Genomic DNA, 9569 nt, shown 5'->3' on the forward strand with positions numbered 1-9569 from the left:
GCCAGAATGCCCACAACCCGTCTATACCTCTTAGGGAAAGAGTGCACGACATTTGGACATTTGGTACAGAACAGTGCATAAAGGGTTATAATGCAAGCAAAGGTTTGGACTAATCCCAGAAACAGAGCAGAACACTGTATTCATGGTTTCAGTATTAATCTCTCATTCTGGAACTGGGAAAGAAAGCTTTTCTCAAAACAGGCCACAAAATGACCCTTTCTGAGGAAAACTGACAAAGAAAGAAAGGGACCTGATAGCTGTTTGGTTTTTAGACCTTGGGACAGAGGACAAAGTTGCATATCAAAGCAGATCTGGCCTCCAGGTTCCACCAGCATTCCTCAGTCCCCACCTGGCCTGCCCTGCCCCCAACCCAGGGGCTGGGCTGCCCTTCCTCCAGAAGCTTGGTCTCTCTTCCTCCTCCCTCCCCTCCCCCTCTCCTCCTCCTGCTCTCTCTTCCCCATCTCCTCCTCCTGCTGTCTCCTCCTCCTCCTCCTTCTCCTCCTCCTCCTCCTCCTCCTCTTTTCTCTGGGCATGCTCTTTCTTTCTCTTCCCCTGCCCCTGCCCCTCTCTCTTCCTATCCTTGATGACTTACTTTCCTGGCCTCTGTCCTTGGGGCCAGGGAGTTCACCTGAGAGCAGCTTCCCAAAACTTGCATTTAATATTTTTCTAATCTGGTTTGCGTTGGCTCATTTCACCAGTGGAGAATTAACTTATCAGAACCTACCTCATGATCACAGCCTGCTGGTTTCTAGTGGCAGCTCTAAGCACATTTTTCAGTCCCATTTTCCTCTGCCCTTAGGAACTTCTAGAATATTCTCTAGAGTGACAGGCTTGAGAGACAAGCCCTGGAGAAAGGCCAGATTCATCTCTGACGAATGTTTCTCTTACTCATGGGATGAACTGAGGATAGAAGACGAAAGGTAAGTTCTGAGCCTGAGTAGGGATGTGTCTCAGCCTCAAGGTGCTTGCCTAGCGAGCATGAAGCTCTGTATACACCACCACATATGCCAGGTGTGGTAAGTGCTTCAAATCCCAGTACTCAGGAGGTAGAAGCAGGAGAATCAGAAGTTCAAGGTCAGTCTAGGTTACACAGAGACCCTGTCTCAAAGAAGATGGTAATGATGACGGGTGGATGGTCACCAAATTCCCTACATTTCCTGGTCGCTTCGGCCACGCTATGGATTCCTGCAAACTTGGCACTGATCCATCTTATCCTGCCAGTAGACTGGTGGGAGGGGCTGTGTGGTGGGTAGTTGAGATTGATGGATAACAAGCCATCCAATGCTTAATGCAGGCTTGAGTCCCAATAGCCACAGAAATTTGCAGCAAGAAACAAATGAAGTCTTTAATTATAAGTCTTAGCAATTTAGTACTCGTGTGGCTTGTAGAACAAGCCTGAGAGACCACCCACAGGGCAGCCAAAAGTGGCTTGCTGGTGACCTCAGCAGATGGGTTGCCAAGGAAACAGAATTCTCTTTCACTGCCCCTTAACCCACCCATCCCACCCCACCCCACCCCTGGACTAACCAGATGTGTTCATGGAATCGAGCCCTAGCCAGGGATAGCCCATCTGATCTTGGCTCATCCACAACTTCTAAACACCTCCATGAATATTTGATTCACAATTCACCTATTAGGTCTTAAGTAGAACAAGATTTCCTCCCCTTGTGGCGAGTCTCCAGCCATGGACAAAGCAAGAATTGCCTGGAAAAGAAAAAAGTAGGAATAATTATACCCCTATATGGAATGTGGGGGAAACTGGGAGGGAACCCAGAAGCATTTCTTACAAAAGTGTACTCAGAAAAGGGGTGTCCAATTTAAGTGTGAGAGGGCTCCCACAGCTGGGCCTGCACAAACAGAGTGAAGTGGAAGCCATTCCGGGATCCTAGGCTGGGATTCTCACTCAAAGATGCACGAAGTTGAAACTTGCTACTCATTTCTTTCTCATACCAACTAACCTAGATATTTTCCTCTTAATTTTCTTACTCGATTTACTGCCCAGCCAACTTGGAGGAAGCTCAACTAATTTCCTTTTCTCTATCAAGGTTCAAGTTCAAGTAGCCTGGTACCCAGAGTATCCAAGCTGTCTGGCCCACCCCAAGTCTACCATCCCAGAGACAGAGGAGATCTGGGCCACACTGGAGGGAAGATAATTGAGCAAATGTTGTGTGGTTGGCGAACTAAAAGCCAGACAGACAAACACTGACACAGATTTCCAAGGGATGTACCCAAAAAGAAGAAACCTACCCTGGAATGTTTAAAACACTGCTGTGGTATCCATGGAAACTGGAGCAAACAGATAACCTGCCAACCTTGCTTCAGGCTGTGGAGGAGAGCCAGGGTGAAACTGAGCTAGGCTGTGTCAGTGATGTTCCTGCAGTCTATTGAGACACACACAAGGCCTGGAGCATTTTGACTTTGGCCTGAAACCCCATGGTCTTTGGAGAGATCCTGAGAAACAGATCAGTAATGGAAAGTGGTTTGTATCAGTGAGATCATGACATTTTAATCAAAAGCTGGACTGGGCTAGTTAGTGTTTGAAGAAGTTCTAAAAAGAAGTTCCCAACTTTCCTGACCATGAACTCCCCTTGAATTCCCAAGCAAAGTTTTGACATTGTGTTACATAAAAGGCTACAGAGGGTGGATCAAAGCAACGCAGTGGACTGGGATCTTTTAAGGGGTGACTTGAAAATCAAAGCAACGGGAAAGACTTTAGGTTTAAGGCAATGGGGAGAAGGCTTCATTGGGGCTGGAGTGCTAGCTTAGTTGGTAGAATGCTTGCCTAGCATGCACACAACCCTAAATTCTATCCCTAGCACCTGACTAATGGTACACACTGGTAATCAGAGAACTCAGTGGAGTAAAGGCAGGAGGATTAGAAATTCAAGACCAGTTGGGCGACCTTTAATCCCAGCACTTGGGAGGCAGAGGCAGGCGGATTTCTGAGTTTGAGGCCAGCCTGGTCTGCAGAATGAGTTCCAGGACAACCAGGGCTGTATACAGAGAAACCTGTCTTGGAGAAAAAAAAAAAAAAAAAGGAAATTCAAGATCATCCTTAGCTTTAGAGAGAACAAGGCTAGCTAGCCTAAGATATTTGAGAACCTGCTTCATGCAAACAGAATTCTGTTTTCTGGGACAGGGGGTGGGGTCTACCATACTAGCAATCTTCAATTGGTAAGAACATATTTAAGGACACACAACATTTTCCGATAGTTTCAACACCACAAATCTTCACATTTTAGGTATCTCCTTAGATGACAGTTTTTCTCAAAGCTTCCTGTCCATTGGCTCTTAGGCCTGCCTCTCCTGGCATATTCTGCCACAAAATTACACCCAATGGAGCATTACACTATTATGGCTGCTTTCTTATATTATGTATATTTTATTATATAAATATATATTTTCTATATCCTAGTGTAAGACCAGAAGTTCATCTTGAAAGAACTTTTGAGCCTTCAACCAGACTTGGGACTTGAGAGTATTCTATAAACATCTACTGAATGAGTGCAATTAGCGGTGCTTAATATTCCAGCTCTTTCATAAGGATCTAACATTTCCACAGGAGACAATGAAATGCTCGTTTTGTTTTGTTTTTCTTTTTTCTCATTCTAATACAGTGGTCTCTACTGCATGTGTCAGTTCCTAGTACATACAGATTTACACTGTTCTTGTGGCCTTGTGCTACAGTACATTTTGATCTTCAGTTGGGAACTCAGAGAACATGTCATTTGCTTCATGGTCTTCGATGGAGGAGTTGCCTCTGCACGCCCCCCACCCACAGCTCTTGGCTCTGACAAAGCCTTTCCTCTCCTCTCCCCTCCCTGCCCTCCTTTCCTCTGTCCCCCTTCTTCTCCCTCTCTTCCCTTCTTTCCCCTCCTCTTTTCTTCTCTCCTCCCCTCTCCCCCTTCCCCTCCTTTCTCCTCCCTTGTTCTCTCTTCCATCCTTCCTCCTCTTTTCTTCTTCCCTACCCTCCCTTCCTTTCCTGTGTCCTCCCCTCCTCCCCTCTCCCTTCCACTCTTTTCCCTTCCTTTTCTTTCCTCTCTCCTCCCCTTCCCACTTTCATTTCTACCATGGCACCACTCAGGCAATAAAGAGGGGTCTCCTAGGGCCACAATAGAAAGGATTGTATAATCATATTCCTAAGGACAGCACTTATATCCTAAAGGGGGTGGCATTCACTGAGCAGTGGCTCTTTGTCCCTCCTCAGCCAGTGGTAGACCCTCATAAGCTAAGAATAAGCAACGGTGACCATTCTGCCATAGATGAGACATCTATATAATCACCCCCCACAAAGGCCCCACCCCCCACCTCCCCACTGAGGAAGACAGTGACAGAAAGACTATAACAACCAGGGACTAGGGAGGGATGTTGTATAATGCTATTTTCAGGGCTTGACATGGCTGTTGGACACGTGAACATAGGCTTTGGTGGTCAGTCCTGATGGAAACCACATAGATGTCCATGATCCATGCCGCTGCCAGCTGCTGAGGCTTCTCTTGCAGTGCAGTCAGTCAGTATAGACTCATAACTGAGAGACACGAGAGGCTTCTGTGCTAGCCTGTTCCCTCTACCCTCCAAAAAAACCAGTCCAGATGGGAAACCATTGGGGAGAGCCCTTAAAAACTATGATAAAGATGCTTAAGTGTGGCTCTTCGGAGTTGACGGCTTCTGGCCACGGGGTGGGGAGGACTCAGTTTTCTTTCCAGGATTGTCCACTGGGAGTTTGACCATGTTCCAATGAGTATATGGGCAACACAAATTGGACTTGGTGGGTTTTTTTTTTTCATTTCTTTTGGTGGGAAGGTTGTTTGGGGGGTGGGCATGGCATACACCTTTAATCTCAGTACTCAAGAGGCAGAGGCAGGTAGAAGTCTGAGTTTGAGGATGGTCTGATCTACAGAGTGAGTTCCAGGACAGCAGAGGCTACACAGAGAAACCCTGTCTCTAAAACCAAACAGATAAGCAAACAGAGTGGGCGAGTGTACCTGGGAGGAATGGGAAGCAACTGGGATAGGAATGCATTGTATGCAATTTCCAAATAATTAATAAAAATATGATGTTGGAGAAAAGAAAAGAAGAATCTACTCTCATTATATTTTGAGGAAAATAGCTACATAACCAGAATAGCATAACTAACAAACCTGACCCAAATGTGGTCTGGTTAGTAAGATGTGGGGTGGAGAGAAGGGAAGGGATGTGGTTTCTTTGGTGGTTCAGGGGGATGGAAGGCTTTGCCAAGTCACACTTAGCTCTTGTGCAACAGAAAGCTAATAGATAGCAGCTAGCACTTCAGAACTGAGACACTTCCCTGCCATAATTTCACTGTGGTATGGAACACTGCAACATTCCACACTGTCCAAAATGTTTTTTGACTTTTTGTGTAATTTCATTTTTTATGCAGGAATTATTCAGAGCATATTCCTTAAGTGTCATATATATTGAGTCTTTGTAATATTTTTTGTGATTGATTTCTTTTTATGTGCAATAAAGTAAAAGAGCCTATAGATTCTGTAACTTTAGTGCTTGGGAATTTGTAGAAATTTGTATTACTTATGAACATTCATATAATCAGTGTGAATTAATCCTGGCCTGGTGACTCAGGCCTATAATCCCAGCTACTTGGGAAGCTGAGGTAGGAGATTTAGCAAGTTCATAGCCAACCTGTGCAACTTAGCAAAAACCCTGTCATAAAACATATGAATACAAGAAAAGGCTCTGGATGGAGTTCAGTAGTAATTGGATGCTTATGTAATATGTGTATGGTTCTGGGTTCAACCCTCATCCCATAAGTAAATAGACACTCATCTCCATTGGAAAGTATTTTCTGTAATTTAAGTTTACCAGAGACAAGTTCTACCAGCTTTTGTTTAAAGAAATGTGTCTCATTCATTCATAACACATTTGCAGTCATTCTCTCAGTTCTGTTGAGATAATATTGCATGCGTTCTACATGGCTTCTATTGAAGTCAGTTGTCTGTGCCATTGTTTCTTTAAACACTGTTGGCACCATCAGTGAGAGATGTTTCAAATGTTCCTCTTCGTGTCCTAGTTTTACAAATCTACTACTACAAAATAAGGCAGTTTTCTCTGTACTTTCCTTTTTGGTGTGTTATATTTACAGGAAGGAGAGTTTATTTTGGGTTATAGTTTGAGGTCCCTGGCTCATTGACCAATGAAGCAGCCTGTATCAAAGGAGGGAGTGTCATTTATGACTGTCTTAGTTTGAGTATCCATTGCTGTGAAGAGACACCATGACCAAGGCAATGCTTATAAGGACAACATTTAAGTGGAGCTGGCTTACAGTTTTAGAGGCTCAGTCCATTATCATAATGACAGGAAGCATGGCTGTGTGCGGGCAGACATGGTGCTGGGTGGAATAGATAGGACTTCCAGGTCCCCACAGGCCAAGTAGGAGACATAGGGGCAGAAGAAAGGAGTTTTTTGCCATGCTTCAGTGGGAGAAAAGCTAAGCAGCCATGTGAGATCTCCGGTGGAGTGGTAATAGGCTGCTTCTCTAGGTGGGAGGTTGGGGTTTGAGCTGGGACTAAAGGTAACTGAGCAACTGAAGCTAGGGCAGGTTGAGAGGTGATGAGCTAAGAGTAACAGGAAGGGCATGATGGGAGATTAGTAGTGCACAGCAATCGAGCCAATAAGGCAGGGTGAAATTGGGCAATGTGTGTGTGTCTGTGTTTTTCATCTGAGGATCCGAGGGAATCTGAGTGGGGCACCGTACCACAATCCACCCAGAAGTTTAGCAGGGTAACAAAAGCTGCATGCTACATCTTCCTTCCTTCTTTCCTTACTGTCTCCCCTCTTTCCCTTTCTTAGTTTAGAAATATTTTTACAGGACAAAAATATACTGCCATAGAGTTGAGTAATTTGAGGACTGACCTTTATCACTTTAAGAAACACTGAAAATAGTTTTGAAACTATTTTGAAATTGAAATTTTCAACTTCCTTTACTATTCTGTGCATTTAAGATGTCTGTCTCCTCTATCTTTCCCTGGTTCTTTTGGCTCATTTGACCACTATCTTGTAGCAGAACGCCCAGGAATTCCCACTTTAATGGGGCCAACATTGTGTCAGAAGACAGAGATAAAAGTGGATAATCTCTGGGATTGGCACTTACTGGAGTCTCTGAAGTCTCTAGAGATTGAACGGTTGGTGAACCCAGCATCCTGCCAGAGCAGATTTAAGAATGCTTTCTGCTGGACATATTCTCTAATTAAGTAACCATATATACTGTGTTTCTTCACAACTGCACCATTAAAGTTGGGTTAGAGCATGTGAGGTTTTTTCTTGGGGAAATCAAGCACCACATTTTTGGTGTAGTTCAGAAGATGTGGGTCTGAGCAGTTTACCCACTATAGACTATGTTCCCCCATGAGCTTAAGGATAAGATTCAGAAACTCCTTCCAAGTGGATGGTGGTCCTTTTTCCTCATATAGGATACCTCCAGCTAGGCAAGTAAGTGATTGAGTTACTACAACTTCTAGAATAGAGTCTTGGAATCAAAGCATAATAATTGTCCTCATTAGGGTTACTAGTACTCTGGGTCACTATTCATCACTGAAGGAAGTTAAGATAGGAACTCAAACGGGGCAGGAACCTGGAGACAGGAGCTGATGCAGAGGCCAAGGAGGGTTGCTGCTTACTGGCTTGCTCCCCCTCACAACTTGCTCAGTCTGCTTTCTTTTAAACCCAAGGCCACCAACCAAGGAATGGCCTCACCCACAACCAGGAAGACCCCCCCACATCAATCACAAAGAAAATGTCTTACAGCTGGATCCTATGGAGGCATTTTCTCAATTAAGGTTCCTTCCTTTCTTATACCTCTAGCTTGTGTCATGTTGAGATAAAACCAGCCAGCACAATAATTTGATGAGCACAGAATAGAAAAGGAATTTGAGGATTGACTTCTTCCATGGCAAAATCATCTTTAGTCTTCCCTAGCTAGTTGGCTACAGTCACAGACCAAACATTCTCAGGAAGAGTTCCTTACCCATTGCAGTCATTAAGCAACATTTGCTGAGTACCTCTGAAGTACCACACATTCGGCTAGCAGCAGTGAAAAGGTAGATCTGGTACTTGGGATTACATCATAGCGAAGTCAGCATGATCAGAGAGTAAAAAGTACAGGAAGTTATAAGTATACAAAAATATATTATGAGCAAGATGATTATGGGTTGTGCTGTGTTACCCAAGAAATAAGCAGAATGCTGTGCTATAGAGAAATACGCAGGGCCACTTTACATGGGGAGTTTAAGCAGAGTCCCCACAAATTTTCCTCTTGGTCTGAGAGATGAGAATAAGCCAATGATCCAAGGGAAAGGAAGTCCAGTCAAAGGGAGCCACTGATGGGAAAGGGTTTGGCATTATGTTAACACACAACTAGAATATGAATAGATGCATTATGTTATAATATAGAATAATATATTAATATAATATTATAATAATTTTTAAACACAGAATAGGCCATGCTAGTATCTAGAACAGGAAGGAATGGGAGAAGAGGCTGGTAAAGTGTATGGAGTTGGGTTTCTAGAGACATGTATACTGGAGACTTTGCTAAAGGTTCTAAGTAAATCTTGGAATGGAATATTCTCTTTGTACATGTGACTGGGACAATCCAATAATTCTCCTCATGGAACTGAGGGAGACTGTCACATTGGTCTCTTATAAACTACACAGACTTCGGTAGCCTAGTCAGGATGCTCAGGACATGGGGCCTGTGTTTATAGGAAATGGACCATGCCCTCCAGTCCATTTGCCAGACTCTGAGCAGACATGGGTAAAAAAATGACACATGCAAAGACCCTGCTCTACACAAGACCTGTGTTGAGGGCAGAGTTATCCTTTTTATCTCTGGTTTGTCCTGTAATGATCCATTCTCCCTCCCTCCAACCCTTTCTTTTCTTCCTGCACTGGGAACTGAACTGAGGGCCTCTTTCATGCTAAGCATATGCTCTTCCACTAGGCTGCATCCCTAGCCCTGTAATTCTTTTAAAGAGACTTCAACTAATGAGAAAGGAGGTCACAAATTTGAAAGAGAGCAAGACGCAGAAGGTACATGGGAGGGCTTATAGGGAGTAAAGAGAGGGAGGAAACCGTGTCATTGTAATCTTAAAAATAAAAAGATAATCCAGACAGACAACTGGCCTTTGGGACATTCCACACTGGGTGAAGCACAGGAAATCATGCCTGCCATGTGGCCTTGGGGAAAGGTAAAAGGGAGTTGCACATGGGGCTGTTCCACACTGAGTGCTCGGCCTAGCAGTGGTGGCCTACAAAGGATCCCTCATCTCAGCAAACTTGGTTCAGTACCGCCTGCTTAGATATTTTCCTATGTCATCCCTGGTCCCTACTTCAAACATACCTGTCCTGTGATATGTGTTCTCAGGTTACTTAGGAAAAAAAGACGATGTGTTCTGTCTCCACCAAGCCCATCTCTCCACAGAAGATTTTTCTGTACTCCTTCATCATAGTAGGTCGGTAGCTGCTCTTCTACCCACAGTGGTGTCTGCTGCCTCCATAGTATCAGACAAAAGCAATACAATAGCCATCCATTT

The 9569-nt window shown here is 44.2% G+C and overlaps 1 long non-coding RNA gene across 1 annotated transcript; it reads left to right on the forward strand.

Moving 5' to 3' along the window:
• Positions 1-1518: 1518 nt before the first annotated feature.
• LOC116083547 lies at positions 1519-2654 on the forward strand. Its single transcript, XR_004115769.1, has 2 exons — positions 1519-1719; positions 2046-2654. It is a non-coding gene; the product is annotated as an uncharacterized LOC116083547 (long non-coding RNA).
• Positions 2655-9569: the final 6915 nt, after the last annotated feature.

Source organism: Mastomys coucha, unplaced genomic scaffold (assembly GCF_008632895.1).
Source record: "Mastomys coucha isolate ucsf_1 unplaced genomic scaffold, UCSF_Mcou_1 pScaffold8, whole genome shotgun sequence".
Taxonomy (NCBI): Eukaryota; Metazoa; Chordata; class Mammalia; order Rodentia; family Muridae; genus Mastomys; species Mastomys coucha.